Below are 17,513 nucleotides of genomic sequence, written 5' to 3'. Positions count from 1 at the left end.
TGTCTCACGCCCGGATGATCTGCAATCTTGGAGAAGTGCTGAAAGTTTAGCATGACTTTTCTGTAATTAGGGGGCACAAACATGTTGGTAGGGGCAGAGGTTTGACCTTCACGTATGTGTTGAAGAATGGGAGAAGAGATAGCAGTAGTTATGGTAGAGATGATGTGATTGCTGGGTACAATGGATTCTGGACTTTGTTTATCTTCCCCAGCAGTGCAGTTGATGCAGGACAAGGCATCAGCCTCGGTGTTCTTGGATCCAGGATGGTAAGAAATTATGTAGTTGAATCTGGATAAAAACAGGGCCCAATGAACTTGGCGGGGGTTTAGTCTTTTAGCATCACTGTTGTATTGTAGGTTTTTATTAGACTTGGGCACCAGGGGGCTCTTCGTGTTCGTCTTCGTGCTCGTCTTCGGAGGAAAAAAAATCTTCGTATTCCGCGAATATTCGCCCGTTCCTGTCTTCTTTTCGGGCGAATATTCATGGACATTCTTCGTGCTCGTTTCATCTTTGTTTTCTCCCGGCTGCGTAGCAGGGGTTAATACGGGGTTAAGAACACATCGGAGCAGCAGCAGCAGCAGCAGCAGATGCGTTCACGCCGTGAAGGTACGTGTGTGCCGGAAGGTCGCCGGAAGGGGGCTGGTCTGGTATCAACAAATGAATTGCAGAACTGCAGAATGCACTTCATTCGTTGATGGCAGGCGAGCCCCCTGCCGAAACGACCAATAGAGTTGCACACATGTACCGAGGTGTACTGTACACAATACACATTGCCAGAAACTGAGGGCCAAGTTCCTCCGAGCAGTTGTCTTGTCTGAGACCTAGACAAATGCTCCAAGCAACTTGGCCTCCTTTTTATCATACACAGTCACACATCATAGATGTTTAATTTGCTACCAATTTATAATGGCATACTTTGCAACAACACAACTTTTACTGGACAGGACTGGAAAAAAGCAGGACTGTCCACGAAAATGTTGGGTGTGTTGGCAGGTATGCGAATGGAAAAATGTGGGACAAGAACTAAAAAATAGCTTAGGGTTAATGTACGGTTATTTTTAAGAGTCTCAGCAGTGCACTGTTTTGGTTAAAGATGTATTATGTCTAAATAACAATTTAATTTTAATGGGTGTTAAAAAAAAAAATAGGGGTTTATTTAATTTTATTTTAAAGTTATATTTATTATTATTTACTTTATTATATTTATTTAATGTTGTAGTGCTACCCTACCCAGCTATACCTATGTGCACTAGCATACCTAGTTTAGCTAAATTTCATGGGACAGGAAAAAAGCAGGACTGTGTCACGACTCAGCATACAGAGGAGACACCGAAGTCAGGTAGGACTGGCAAAGGATGGTCCAGAGAGCAGAGGTCAGGATACCGGAGAGCAGGATCGTCGTAGGAATAGCCGAGGTCAGGATACTGGAGAGCAGGATCGTCGTAGGAATAAGCCGAGGTCAAATAACAGGAAACAACAGGAACGCGTACTGGGAAGGCACTACCGAGATAGGCACGACCATCAGAAGGCAAAGTCTGAGTGTTAGATCGTCTCTTAAATAGGCCCAGGAGTTAAGGCACTAATTAGGGATTTCCCGCCAACTTTTCAAACTGCCGATACGTCAGTTCCTGCGCGACCATCTTGTGTGTGGCGTTCACGTAATCTCCCAATATAGGTCGATGTAGTATCTGCCGGCGCCACTAGGTGGCGTGAAGAAGAACGTGTCCGGACACCAGCGCCGGACCTGTACTCCGGCTGAAGCTGCTGGGAACCCGGCGTGGATGAGGTAAGTCCTCCTTCAAGTTGCAGCGGTCTCCCCCTTCCTCGCGGCGGCTGCGTCTGCTGTGCGCATTACGTGAACGCCACACACAAGAAGGGTCTCCCCCTTCTTCGCGGCGGCTGCGTCTGCGGTGCAGAAGCGGGGGGTCTCCCCCTTCTGCGCGGTGGCTGCGGCTGTGGTTGCCGTGCTGAAGCGGGGGGTCTCCCTCTTCTTTGTGGCAGCTGCGGCTGCCGGACCGAAGCGGGGGTTTCCCCCTACCTCGCGGCGGCTGCTGGCCGGGGGAACCGGAGGATCTCCCTGTCGGTAGCATGACAGTACCCCTCCTCAAAGGGGCGACCTCAGGGCGACCCCTGCCCGAATAACACAGCCCTCTAGCATGGAATGCACGCATGAGATGAGGGGCATGGAAACGAGCTTCAGGAACCCAGGAACGCTCCTCTGGGCCGAGTCCCCTCCAATGAACCAGATATTGGAGACTCCCTTGTTGTCTGCGACAGTCCAGGACAGCTTGAGGAATACGCCCCGAAGTCTCCGAAGCAGAGGGTCCAGTAGAAAAACAGTTGCAAACCAGTGGCTTCAATAACGAGACGTGAAAGACTTGAGGGATACGGAGTGTCCTAGGCAGAGAAAGTTCATAGGCGACAGGATTCACCCGACGGACAATTGAAAAGGGACCGATGAAACGTGGCGCCAGCTTCATGCTGGGCACTCGGAGTCGCATGTATCTCATAGACAACCAAACACGATCCCCAGGAGAATATGCAGGAGTACCGGAACGCCTCTTGTTGGCTTGGAGTTCCTGTCGTCTACCAGCCAGTTCCAGAGCCCTTTGCACTGAAGCCCAGGTGGACTGGATATTAGTCAGCCGTTCCTCCAGCGCTGGATCAGGAGAATTCGGAAAGGCAAAGGTTGCGGATGAAGACCGTAAACACAGTAGAAGGCGGACTCTCCTGTAGACTCTTGTACCGCATTGTTCCGAGCAAACTCCGCCAAAGGTAGCAAATCAACCCAGTCATCCTGATTTTGGTTGATAAAGATGCGCAGATATTGTTCAAGGTGCTGGTTAGCCCTCTCTGCTGCACCGTTGGACTGTGGGTGATAGGCCGATGAAAATGCTAATGTGACACCCAATGCTCTCGTGAACTCACGCCAAAAAGGTGCAATAAATTGGGTACCGCGGTCGGAGACGATCTCGGTGGGAACTCCATGAAGGCGGACGATCTCCCGCAAGAATATGTCTGCCAATACCAATGCCGTGGGAAGTCTCCTCAAAGGTATCATGTGGGCCATCTTTGAAAAACGATCAATGATCGTTTGTGGCCACCAAAATACGAGATCCTTGGTGCGCGCTAGCCCTGGGTGGCCTGTAGTTCTGGACCCATGGGACAGGCGAAGCACGCGGGTACGGAGGTGTGCAGGAACAAAAAGTTTCCCAGCCGGCAAGGAGGCTGGAGCTCGGGCTTGTAAACCAGAGATGCGGTCAAGTAAGGGAGTTCGGCAACGAGTATGTAGAGCAGCGAGGACCTTGGCAGCAGGTATAATGGACTCAGGAGCACAACCTTCCTCCTCGGGGAGCACATGCATTCGGGAGAGGGCGTCAATACAAATGAGAAACGCCAGAGAAACAAGGCCCATCTGGCCTGTCGAGGGTTCAGGCACTTGGCAGACTCTATATACTGTAGATTCTTGTGATCTGTCAGAATCAGCGTGGGAATCGGAACGCCATCCAGAAGATGACGCCACTCCTCCAGCGCAAGGATGACAGCCAAAAGTTCCTTGTTCCCAACATCATAGTTCCTTTCTGCCGGGGATAATCTCCTGGAGAAGTAACCGCATGGATGGAGAGGACCACTGTAGGAGGCCCTCTGTGAAAGGACAGCCCCGACTCCGGATTCGGATGCATCGAACTCCAGAACAAACGGTAGCCGAGGGTCAGGATGACGTAACACAGAAGCGGTGGTAAATTTGGTCTTGAGTCGGGAAAAAGCGGAAATGGCCTCAGGAGACCATTCCAGGGTGTTAGCCCCTTTCTTAGTAAGGGCCGTTAGAGGAGCCGCGACCTTGGAGTAGTCACGGATGAAACATCTATAATAGTTAGCAAACCCCAAAAAACGCTGCAGGGGTTTCAGGCCCAGTGGTTGAGGCCAGTCTTTAATGGCCTGTACCTTGGATGGGTCCATCTCAAAACCTGAGGGCGTAATGACGTATCCTAGAAATATCACCCTCTGGATCTCAAATGCACATTTCTCGAGTTTTGCATATAATCCATGGAGCCGCAGTCGGGACAAAACGCGCGTAACATGGGTGCGGTGTGACTGCAAATCGGAAGAGTATATCAAAATGTCATCCAGGTACACCACTACAAACTGTTGGAGAAAGTCCCGAAGGCAGTCATTAATGAACTCCTGAAAGACCGCCGGGTGTTGCACAGCCCTAACGGCATAACGGTATATTCATAATGTGCGGATTCGGACAAGATTGTACGCACCCCGGAGATCTAGCTTGGTGTACATAGTAGCCCCACGTAGTCTGTCGAAAAGTTCGGAAATTAGTGGAATAGGGTAAGTGTTGCGCCTGGTAATTTTGTTCAGACCCCGATATCGATGCAAGGACGAAGTTCCCCATTCTTCTTTTTCACGAAAAAAAAGCCTACACCAGCGGGTGATACCGACCGGCGAATAAATCCTCGGCGAAGATTCTCCTCTATGTACGATTCCATAGCTTTGGTCTCTGGAATGGAGAGTGGGTAAACCCGCCCCCGGGGTGGCATGGTCCCAGGAAGCAGGTCAATCGGGCAATCGTACAGCCTGTGTGGTGGTAGCTTCTCAGCCTGTTTTTTATCAAACACATCCGCAAAGTCCTGGTACTGCTCAGGCAGGAGAGAGGTCTCACTCGAGGATGCTGTAACCGCGGCATGCGTTAGAGGGGAGAGGCAATGCGCCTTGCAGGACGCACTCCAGGCTGTGATCTGAGTCGTAGTCCAATCAATAGCAGGATTGTGTACCTGTAACCACGGAAATCCCAATATAATGGGAATGGAGGGCGAGCGGATGACGAGCAGTTGCAGACGTTCATTGTGTACAATCCCGACGACAAGGTTGAGTGGAACCGTAGAGAGAGAGATTTGATCAGGACGAAGCGGTCTGCCATCAATAGCCTCTACAGATAACGGCACGGGCAGGGATAGGGTGGGAATGTGTTGCCGCTCACAAAAAAAACAGTCAATAAAGTTGCCGGCAGCGCCAGAGTCCAGGAAAGCCTCAGTGTCAATGAATCCAGAATCCCAGACCAGACGGACCGGAACAGTCATGCAGGTGGTGCAAACGTTAGGGGAATAATTCACTACACCTATCGTAGGTTCCCCTGGCCTACCTAGGTGCGGGCGTTTCCCGGCCTGCAAGGACAGTGTCCGATGAAGTGACCCGAGAGTCCACAGTAGAAGCATAATCCTTCCCGTCTCTGCCTGTTCCTCTCCCGTTCGGACACTCGAGTGGCTCCCAACTGCATAGCTTCCTCAGGTGGTTCGTAGGAGGGAGTGGCAGAAGAAAGCTGTGGCATGAAGCGTGTAGTAGGTCTCCCACCCTTGTCACGTAATCTCAAACTTTCTCGTTGGGCTTGTCTTTCGCGGAGACGGAGATCAATTTGGGAAATATATGAAATCACCGATTCACCACCCAAGTCCGTGGGTAAATCTCTGGCAGCAGTCTCGTCCTTGAGGGTCTCGGAAAGTCCATTTAGGAAGGCAGCCACTAATGCCTTGTTAGTCCAGTTCACCTCCCCTATCAGGGTCCGGAACTCTATAGCATACTCCAGGAGCGGACGGGAACCCTGACGGATGGTAAAAAGGGAGGTTGAAGCAGTGGTCCTCCTACCCGGAGTGTCAAAAGCGGCGCGTAGACCGGAAACAAATTCAGCATAGGAACGCAGAGGCGTTTCTCTCCCAGAGCGGTGAGGCCCATGCCAAGGCTTTATCCGTAAGGAGAGAAATGATGTATCCCACCTTGGCATGCTCAGTAGGGAAGGCATATGGAGACAGTTGAAAGTGTATCTCACACTGATTCAAAAATCCTCGACAAGTTGCAGGGTCACCATTGTAGCGTTGTGGTGGAGGTAGGTGAGCAGGAACTGTGGTTACTGGTAACGGCGGCGGAGCAGGAGCCGCCACAGGTTGAGGTGCTTGTAGTGCAGGATCAGTACGCTGAAGCAGGGTCTGAATTGATCCAGACGGTGATCCATCTCATCAAGTCGAGCCTCAGTGGACCCTTGTCCTACTGAAGCGGGTCTCATGATGGCCTTCTGATTCTGTCACGACACAGCGTACAGAGGAGATACCGAAGTCAGGTAGGACTGGGGTCAGGATACCGGAGAGCAGGATCGTCGTAGGAATAGCCGAGGTCAGGATACCGAAGAGCAGGATAGTCGTGGAATAAGCCGAGGTAAAATAACAGGAAACAACAGGAACGCGTACTGGGAAGGCACTACCGAGATAGGCACGACCATCAGAAGGCAAAGTCTGAGTGTTAGATCGTCTCTTAAATAGGCCCGGGAGTTAGGGCACTAATTAGGGATTTCCCGCCAACTTTTCAAACTGCCGATACGTCACTTCCTGCGCGACCGCTCAGAAGCGGGGGGTCTCCCTCTTCTTTGTGGCAGCTGCGGCTGCCGGACCGAAGCGGGGGGTCTCCCCCTACCTCGCGGCGGCTGCCGTTGCCGGCCGGGGGAACCGGAGGATCTCCCTGTCGGTAGCGTGACAGACTGTCCCTGAAAAAGTTGGGTCTGTTGGCAGGTATGTGGATGGAAAAATGTTATAGGGTGAAGTGTGAGTTATACCGTTAATGCTAGTGAGTGTAGACGTGAAGGCCAGGGCAAATAACAGGAGGAAAGGTCCTTGTGATTTGTGAATTGTACCTGTGTGTGTTATGTGTGTTATGTGTCATGTCACTGTGTTATATGTGTTATGTGTGTTATGTGTTATGTCATTGTGTTATATGTGTTATTGTGTGTGTTATGTTTGGTAGGTTGTGTATCAGACGGAAAAAAATGAAATGGAAATGGAAAAGGCGAATGAGTGGGCAATTGGAGACCCACTCACCTGTTTCACCCCAGGGCAAAGCATCCAAACAACTGTCAAGCCTAGACGTTTGGCAGCGGACTTCCAGAGCTTATACACAAGGCCCTAGCGTAAGCTGGCTACTATGGCGGAGGTAGCAGGCGTTGCCACACCGCAAACAGACGCAGCCAGGGGGGAGAAACTACCCTTACCATTAGGGACATTTGAGGCATGACACTAGCCAGGAAGTGAACTGGCAGAGAAGAGACGCTGGCACCACCACCAGCAGCAACAGCAGTGGGAAAGGCGAATGAGTGGGCAATTGGCGACCCGCTCACCTGTTTCACCCCAGGGCAAAGCATCCAAACACTGTCAGTCCTTGGCGTTTGGGAGCGGACTTCCAGAACTCAGACACAAGGCCCTAGCGTTAATTGGCTACACTGGCGGAGGTAGCAGGCGTTGCCACACCGCAAACAAGTGCAACCAGGGGGAGAAACTACTTTGAACATTTTGGACCTTTGAGGCATGATTTCAGCCAGGAAGCAAACTGGCAAAAGATGCTGGCACCACCACCACCAGCAGCAACAGCATTGGGAAAGGCGAATGAGTGGGCAATTGACGACCCGCTCACCTGTTTCACCCCAGGGCAAAGCATCCAAACACTGTCAGTCCTTGGCGTTTGGGAGCGGACTTCCAGAACTCAGACACAAGGCCCTAGCGTTAATTGGCTACACCGGCGGAGGTAGCAGGTGTTGCCACACCGCAAACAAGTGCAACCAGGGGGAGAAACTACCTTGAACATTAGAGAAAGAAAATTAACTTTCCAAGCTAAGATCTGGGTAACCCAACTTGGGCAGATTTAATTTAAGAAAGGCAATCTGCTCCATCAGATGAGGTGCCATGCGTGAGCGTATGTTTCCAGTCATAGAAAACACGCGCTCACTTTGAACAGTGGTTGGCGGACATGATAGTAGCTGCTGTGCAACCCATGAGAGTGCAGGCCACACACTCTTCTTTTCATCCCAGTAGCTAAGAGGATCAACATTAGGCACAGAAGGAACTTCGCAGAGGTACAGTTTGACCATTTCAGCAGCACTACTCTCCTTTCTGCTGCTAGCTCTGTCAGATGGTCCAACTATACTCCCAAGTGCTTCTTCCCAAAACGCAGCTGCTCCACTCAGCTGTGTTGTGCTTCTTGTGGCACTGCAGCTGATGCTGCTGCTAGGAGTAGCAGACAACATCATCTCTTCCTCCTCCTTCACCTCTCCCTCCTCGGACAGCATTCCCATTTTACGCTGCCAGTCACGCACCTTGTGAGCCGATTGCTCCCGGTAGCTACTGAGGACATTGAATTTCATTGCTAGCTTTCCCTTAATCCTTGGATCGCAAAGGCACGCTAGCATCATTTCGGGACTTTCTTCCATGCGTTTGCGAAGGTGTACTTTTAGCAGATCCTTCAGCTTCCTGACTATGGCTGCTACGTCAGGATGTAGAGTGCCACCTTGAACAGCCTCACGGTTTTCAAGGAACACATCCATCTTGCTGCCTAGATGGGAGAACACTGGGATTACCTGGGCCAGACTGGCAGTGTTTGATCTTAAATTTTCAGTGGCATCCCTGAATGGTTTAAGGACTGCCACTAGTTGGGCGATCACTGTCTAATCCTCCCTATTCAATGGAGATGTAATCCCAATATTATGCTCTGAGGCAAGATTATGGATTGCCCTCTGCTGCTCCAAAATCCTCTCCAGCATCTCTAAAGTGGAGTTCCACCGCGTACTGACATCCTGTCGTAGGCAGTGTACGGGAAGACCTGCCCTCTCTTGCTCTTCCCTCAAAAGTTGGCTAGCCTTAACACTATGGTGAAAGTGCCCAGCGAAGTGCCTAGCCTGCTGCAGCAGCTTCCTTAAACACACCGGGCTGCCACCAGTGTGCTGTCAAAGAAAGAAAGGCATGCTTCCCACTAGGTGCATTCCACCATGGGAGATGTACAAGGTTATTAAACCAATTTATATTTGTACAAATTATATATTATTTTATTGTATTCGTTAAAAAAACAAAAAAAAAACGGTAGTGTCACCTCCGTCCCCAATCAGCCCCTCCCAGTGTCACCTCTGTCCCCAATCAGCCCCTCCCAGTGTCACCTCTGTCCCCAATCAGCCCCCCATGTCATTACTGTCCCCAATCAGCCCCTCCCCATGTCATTGCTGTCCCCATCAGCCCCAACCAGTGTCACCTCTAACCCCAATCAGCCCCCCATGTCATTACTGTTCCCATTCAGCTCTCCAGTGTCACCTCTGTCCCCAATCAGCCCCTCCCAGTGTCACCTCTGTCCCCTTTCAGCCCCCCCATGTCATTGCTGTCCCTATTCAGCTCTCTAGTATCACCTCTGTCCCCAATCAGCCCCTCCCAGTGTCACCTTTGTCTGCATTCAGCACCCCCATGTCATTGCTGTCCACATTCAGCTCCCCACTGTCACCTCTGTCCCCATTCAGCCCCCCATGTCATTACTGTCCCCATTCAGCTCTCCAGTGTCACCTCTGCCAGCCCTCCCCTGCTTGAAGCTTTGCTTAGTACAGTTGTTGTCATCACACAGTCAATCTTTCTTGAAAAGAAATTAGAAAATGTAAAATAAATGAGAAAATCTTTGCAAAACAGTTAACGTCACTGCTTGCTGATCAAAAAAGAACACAGCACTTATGCGGCTGCACTCACTAGCCCAACAAGTTCACTTCACTGATGGACTGAGCTGAGCAAAACAAATGAAATAAAATTAAATATTATTAATTAAGAAAAATTGACTTGGTCTCTTGCTGTTGCTAAAACAAAGCACAAACTAAAGAGCTGCAGCACCAGTACTAATAAGATTACTAGATTAGCTGGTAGTAATTAATTATTCATTTTAATTATAGCTAATTAACTATTAAGATAGCTAAAATGAATTATATAATATTACTAAACTAATATAATAATTTTAGATTAGACACTAGTAGATGTCTTGAATGTCTACAGTACACTCTACACTAGTATACTATAGTATATATGGCTGACAAATATATATAATATTATAATGTATTAAATTATTATATATTCTATGAAATTATTATTTATAAATTCTATTATTTAATTTACCTAAGTGAAGACAGGACAGGCAATAGGCAGTGCCAGCCCAGGGCAAGGGCACCCCAGACAGCACTACACAGTTGATGACAGACAGATCACTGAAGCACTGAAAATTTCAATAAAAAAATGACTAAATTGATAAAATTATTAATTCAGTAGAACTGAACACAGTACACTGTGAGAAATGGCAGGATGAGGCTTACCAGTCTCACACAGAACTATCTCTCTCTGTAACGCTCGGATGCAGCACAGCAGTGTTGCCATAGCAGTCACAGCGAAAAATGAATGGATCTCTCAGGCAAGCTCAAAAAACAGCAGCACAGGCATTGGATGAGAACCTTAGCGTGACGTCACACGAGCGAGCTGATTAGACAGACGAGGATCAGCTCAGTCCTGTTTGAAATTTTGGCGGTTGCGCGGCAAAAACAAAGACAGTCTTCGTCTTCGCCTACGTTTTGCCGGCACTGTATTCTCTTCGGCGTGTCTTCGGAACGAACAAAAAAACGGCCTCTTCGTGCTCGCTTCCATGTTCGCCCGAAGACGAACATCTAGTTTTTGTGGTCAGTAAGTATAGTAACAGGAATACGGGATCCTTCCAGGTAATGACACCATTCTTTGAGGGCTAAAATTACAGCAAGGAGTTCTCGGTTGGCAGTGTCATAATTCCTCCCTGCAGGAATAAAATTTTTTAGAAAAGAAGCCAAATGGATGAAGTGGCTTATCGTATTATCTCCTTTGAAATAGTACAGCCCCTGCTTCTTACATGAAAGGTTGTGACAGGTCTGGGTAAATCAGAACTGGAGCAGAAGGAAACCGTTTTTTCAACTTGTCAGAGGCTCTAATGGCCTCAGGAGGCCAATGGTGGCCGTCAGCCCTCTTTTTTTGGTGAGAGCAGTCATGGGGGCCACCACCTTTAAAGAATTCTCTGATAAATTGCCTATAATAATTGGCAAAGCCCAGGAATCTCTGGAGGGGTTTCAGTCCAATGGTTTAGGGCCGTTTCAAAGCCAGTGCTGCTGACAACATATCAGAGGAAAGACACCCTGGACACTTCAAATCCACACTTTTCTAGTTTAGCATAGTTTGCTTCACACTAGCACCTTACACACATGTTCCCGATGGGAAGATAAGTCTGGAGAATGAACCAGAATATCGTCAAGGTAAACAATAACAAACTGTTGTAAGTAGTCCCGGGAAGCAGTCGTTTATGAATGCTTAAAAACTGCAGGGGCATGGCATAGTCCGAATGGCATAACTGTATATTCGAGTCCCGAGTGGGTGTTAAAGGCAGTCTTCTATTCTTCAGTCCGATGAACACGTATCAAATCTGTTGTGAAATGAACACACCGACCAGCAGCCTTGGAAAGCTCCGCCTTCGCTGCTGAAACACAGGACCGATACAATGAGGGGACAATGTTCCTACTGAAAGTGGAACGTGACGGAACTGTGTATTGTGGAGCCACAGCCACCATCAATTGTTTCAAAGGCTCCCCTTCAATCATGGAGAAGGATGCCCCTCCAACAGCAATGAACTGACCAATAAGTCGCGTTACTTTATTGGCCTGCTGTTTGGGCATTGTTCTCTTGGGTGGGCTGGACATGCAGTGCTCCAAGCTGCCTTGGTCTCTGGCTGCCAGCACTAGCTGCTGCTGCTATTGGCTCAGAAGCAGCTGTTGGGGTTTTTCCACTCTCTCTGGAGATGGTACTAGTTGTTGTTGTAGTACCAAGGCCACCAGCTATGCTGCCTGCACTACGTTTTTCTTCTGCATCTTTCCCCAATAGCACAGCGTTGTGTTGAGTGCTGAGGTGATGCTTCATGCTAGCACTGGTAAAATGGCCAGACACTTTCCCTCTGCTTATTAGCTTCCCACAATGTTTACACTTTCCATAGCGCCCTTCTTCAACACCGGTGCGGGGAACTCTGATCTCTGACAGTTGGGGAAGGTCTGCGCGATGGACGCAGACAACCCCCGCTGCTAGCCACACCTCCATCCGGCTGCAGCGGAAGTTGTCTACGCGGATCGCGTGGACGTCAACCCCCTCCCCCGGTATACAGCAGGAAATTGGAAGCACCGGTAAGTGTGTGTGGGGTGGGTGTTAAATGGGGGGGGAGACAGAAGGATCCAGGTCCCCCGGTGCGGGGGATCTGGATCTTAGTCTCATAGTCAGACCTCTATTTGAGGTCTGATTATAAGACAACCCCGATTAGAAGTCGAGGGGTATTTTTCAGAGTATTTGCTCTGAAAAAAACCTCGTTTTATAATCAAGCAAATACGGTAATAGATTAGAATTACTTATATTATGGATTATATATAGAATATAGATTATGAATTAGAAAGAATTACTTATATATATTATAGATTATGAATTAGAATTTATTATATTATGTTATATTATAAATATTAGAAGAATTACTTATATTATGAATTATAGATAGAAGAATATAGATTATGAATTAGAATTTAGAATGACTTATATTATAGATTATGAATTAGAATTTATATTATATTATGTTATATAATATATTATAGATTAAGATTAAAGATTAGAATTATTTTAGTACTACAGCTATTACCTTGAAGCCAGGGGCGGGCTGGGCCGGGGGGCAGGGGGGCAATTGCTGATGCCGGCGGCTGGCGCTACTATAATACTTTTTTTTACTTACTATGGCAAGCCGATCCGGCTTGCCATATTAAATTTAAAAAAAGGTATTAAAGCAGCGCCAGTCAGCAGCATCAGCACCCAGCGGCCGCGTGCGACGGCCGCCTAGTGATGGGAGCAATGCCAGCGTGAGGGTTGAAAGCTCCGCCCCCTCGCACAGGGGGTTATGCTCCAACCGTATTTCCAGAATGTAGATCCTTGGATCTATCGGTACTGTATGTGTTATTCAGTGTGATATTGTCATTGCACTTTATTATTGCTCTTCCTTTGTAGCGGGTTGGCACACTGAACATCGCCTATTTTAATGTTACCTGTCCCCCCCCCTTTTCCCTTTTTTCCTTTCTGTACCCCTCCCTGCGTTATTTGAAAATTACAATAAAATCTGATTTACCCCAAATCCTCGTAGGTCTAATTTAGTAAACACACTGGAACCCTTGAGTCTGTCAAACAGTTCAGATATCAGCGGAAGTGGATAGGTGTTTTTAGTGATGAGATTCAGTCCCCTGTAGTCAGTGCAGGGACTGAGGCCCCCATCCTTCTAGGAGGCAAAAAAGAAATCAGCTTCCGCAGGTGATGTGGAACAACAAATAAAACCTTTTTGAAGTTTCTCTTGGATGTATTGGTTCATGGCTTCAGTCTCTGCAGGGATAAAGGGTAGACTCAGGCATAGTACCTGGGAACAGGTGAATGTGGCAGTCATAGGCTCGACGTGGAGGAAGGAAATCTTTTTTGCTAAAGACACCCGTGAAGCCCTGGTATTGTGATGGTAAAGCTGCACAGTTAATAATGGGTGATCAGGAATACAGGATGTACAATATCCTAGGATCACAGGAGTAGACGGAGAGAAAATTACATTGAATACGATAGTCTCCTTATGAAGTACGCCCACATGTAGCTACAGAGGAACTGTTTCAGAGGATATAATGGCTGGCTAAAGGGGGCGGCCATTGATGGCTTCCACATGAATTGGAGTCTTCTTAGCAACCAACTGGTTGTCCTGTATCTGGCAAAACTGTCGAACAGGTCTCCTTAGGTGATCTCGTTGTGTCTGGTGTTGTGGTAGATCTATGTGGTTGACAAGGTTGCATCCCGTGGAGCAGAGTAGGTCAGAAAAAAGGCAAACAGACTGGAATGGCTAGAGCCACCAAGGTCAGACAGGCCGAGGCAGCAACAGTAGTGCACAGTCGGTAAGAGGATCTCCATATGGCAGTAACAAGCCAAATCAGGAAACAGGGAGCAAGGTCAAACAATCCGGGTCACAACGGATTAATGAGATCAAAATAGAGCAGCAGCACAAAGCACAATTTACACAAACCAAGGATAACGAAATAATGAAAGTCCCATGTTTAAATAGGCAGTAGAAGCCAAGAACGAGGCAAATGAGGTCAGGCAGGGTCATGTGAGGTCACAAATGCACGTCACTCCTGTACGCAAATTGACGCGATGTCCCATGGCGTCCATTCCCAGACGGAGTGATCATGGTCAGCTGCGCGGTTGATGGAGAGGCTGCTTCTTGCAGGTGGGGACCACTGCCGCCAGAACAGCCTGCAGAGAGCAGAGTTGGGGAATCGTGGGTATCTTGGAGTTCTTTTGTTAAAGGGCGGAGACAGCGAGCAACAGGAGGACAGATCCTCCAATTGGGGGAAAGGATGTGAGCGGACGCTCTGCCCTTTTATGGAAGTGCTCCAAGAGGCTTATTCCATGGAGCTGAGTATCAGCTCCATTTGAGAAGCAGACGAAGAAAGAAGACAGATGAAAATTAGGCAAGAGCAGAAGCGTAGCTGTTGGAAAGGAGACTGGGACACGGAAGCAGTCGGCAGTGAAGGTAAAGAGTGAGTGAAAATATGTTAGAGAATGAGAGTAAGAGTGAGTGAGAAAGTGAATGAGAGTGTAAGAGAGCATGCGTGAGAGAGTGTGAGAGCATGAGTAGTAAGAGTGAGTGATAGTGTGAAAGATTGTGTGAGAGAATGTGAATGAGGTTGTAAGAGTGAATGTGTGAGACAGTGTGAGTGAGAGAATGTGAGAGAATGAGAGTGTGAAAGAGCATGAGTAAGACTGTGTGAGAGAACTTAAGTGAGAGTGTGAGACAGCATGAATAAGAGTGAATTGCTATGAGTGAGATTGTTTGGCACTGGTACGTTTGGGGACAAAGATAGAGGTACTCATAGGCTGTTTGGGGTACAAAGATGGCACTGGTTAGTTATTTGGGGGCTATAGGTTCCATTTTGAAAAAGATCACTAAAAAGAACAGTAGTTTTTAATTGAAAAAGCCAAAATCAATATCTATTTACTTAAGATAGAATTTTGTGGCTAAATTTATATGTCCATATAAAACCTTTCCATATATTACCGTATGGAAGCGCTGGTTATAACTGTTTTGGTGACTCATACACTTCAAGTTCATTAGTGATATCACAGACCACTATTTTTAAATGCAATGTAATGCAAGACTTCAGACAGGTTTATTGATTAGTTGGGGAAATCAAGACTCATGCACTTCAGCATATGAAGACTATAGCTGGTCAGAGGTTCAGTAAAACTGGTGACTAAATAGAAATAACACCACACATGTTGTGATTATGTATAAAAATATAATTCCTGTGACGGAACCCTCCATCACTGGGACCACTGGAGAGGCCTGAGAGCCAGCCTCCTCTCTATTGACTATGGGCCCTGGGTTTGTAAAGACTTCTGTGTCTACCCCTAGCAGTATATCATCCCATCACTTGCTGAGGGGATTATCTCTAGCAGACAGCCAGGATCTGCAACCAGGGAGTGACCACCATTGTTTTAGTTTAATATTGTATAAATCAGTCCCTCCCCCCAGACATTTACCCGACCATCCCTGGACCTGATTTTGGCCAGTAATACATAGTGGAGGTTGGGACCCTTTTGTATTGTTAATCCTGTTACTGCCCCTGTTGTCTCTAGGAGGCAGATTAAGGGGGCGGTTTGTATCCCAGTATCTTGATTTATGTTAATGTGTGTTTTGCTAGATATATCCAGCCCTGTGTGTGAAAAATGAATCGGTCTTCGTTTTGGTCATACCCTACACTGAGTCTCGGCTAGTGACTGGTAAACCGGGGAAAGAATATGTGTCCCAGGCTAAGGGAGCACAAGTCAGCGGAGGTAGTCAGTCTGACTAGCCAGCTCCGTGACAATTCCCTTTGAATATGTACCAACAAATAAGCATATGGGATCATTAGAATGTAGTTTAGGGTAGTTTCAGTGTTATATTTAAGGGTGTGATGTACAGGGAAAGGAGGCAGCTGCAAGTAAGTTGGCTCTTCTTCCATTGGTCACACTCCACCTTGGAGTGTGGACGCAATTCTCCCATGGGTATGCCATAACCTTATTGGTTGCTATCACCCTAACCCCTGAGGCTGAGGACACATGTGGGTAGATTTGAGTTTGAATTCCTGGGGATACTCCTTCCTATTTGCCCAGTCCTTTCTTTGTCTAAGTCATACTGTGTGCATTGGGGGTGCAGGGTCACCGGAAAACCCAGTTTGGTTTGCCTTAACAAGACTCCCATGAACTAGCCAGCTATGGAGGCTTTATATGGCCAGAAACTCCAAATTCATGGAAATGTACATAACTGTTGCTATGGACATCCGTTGTTCCACCACGTTGCCCTTTTGGGATTACACTATACTCGTGGTGGGCAACACTTGGAGGTAGTTATGGAGAGGGAGCTTATTTGGGAACCGTGCATCCATCTTTAGAACTGGGCTTTACCCAGCCGTGGCTATGGAACTCGAGAATTACCCCGAAATAGTGACTTTTTGTCGGGTGGGGATTGCTGGCCATAGAACTGTATGGAGGCTCCAGGCTGTCTGCGTCACTACACTTACCTCCCTGCTCCCCACAGCTGCCAGGTGAAATCCAAAGACCCGTTCGGCTTCCAATATGGCCACCTCTTAGCTCCCCGCCGCTGCCAGATGCTTCTGCTGTACGAAATAAGGAAATTGTCGGGTTCCACATAGCCCGTTTTAAAGGCACAGACTTCTTATGCATTCCACACCTTGCTTAAACCCCAGAGGCAGGGTTTTTATTAGGAACTCTATTGAAACATTCATACAGTGTCTGTGATAGTGCCTAGTGCACTTTGGCTATTGTGAGTTTTAACCCGTTGCTGAACCTGACTTGTCTTGACTACGATTTACCCGTGTAACCCGTTGCTGAACCCGGTTCATCCTTGACTACAATTTATCAGCTGAACCCGTTGCTGAACCCAGCTTGCCTTCACTCTGTTTAACCCATTGCTGAACCCGGCCTGTCTTGACTTTGATTCTGCCTGAGCATCCAGGTACCTGCTTTTTGGATCCACCCAGTGCGTCAGATCCCATCGGAGTGACAATTACCACAGGCTGTTATCATGCATCCCGCGGACCTGATGTGCTTGTCCACCAGACAAGACTGCTTGTTAGCAGGTGTCAGTCTCATGCCTCTCATTTTCAATCCTTGGAACAGAAGATTTGCTGGGGGGTATCACCTCATCAGCTTCATCCCCATCTGCTCCTGAACCAGTACCCCGTGAGGTCTCTGAGATACCTGGAATTAAGCCTCCTAAAACACAAATTTGCTGGCGATCATCGGAAATGCCAGGGCTTTTTGAATCAGCGTTTCTAATAAATCTGCTCCGTGTGGACACCTTGGTATGGGCCTCTCCCTTGATGGAACATAATTCCCTGCTGCTGGACAATGTAAATGCCTTTATTTCTGCCTTCATGGCCTTTTTTGACACTCCAGGGAGAGTAAACTGCTGAGCCCAGTCTCATGGATCTACACCAGGGAAGAAAGTATGTGGCTCAATATGCAGTAGAATTTTAGACTAGGCTATGAGACCGAATGCAATTCCCAAAGCAGCTTTCCGTAGAGGCCTGAATGAACCTATTA

This window comes from Sceloporus occidentalis, unplaced genomic scaffold, assembly GCF_023333645.1.
Source record: "Sceloporus occidentalis isolate IW3139 unplaced genomic scaffold, rSceOcc1.0.p SCAF_152, whole genome shotgun sequence".
In the NCBI taxonomy this organism is placed as follows: domain Eukaryota; kingdom Metazoa; phylum Chordata; class Lepidosauria; order Squamata; family Phrynosomatidae; genus Sceloporus; species Sceloporus occidentalis.
The sequence above is the reverse complement of the archived record's forward strand: the minus strand, read 5'-3'. Positions refer to the sequence as shown.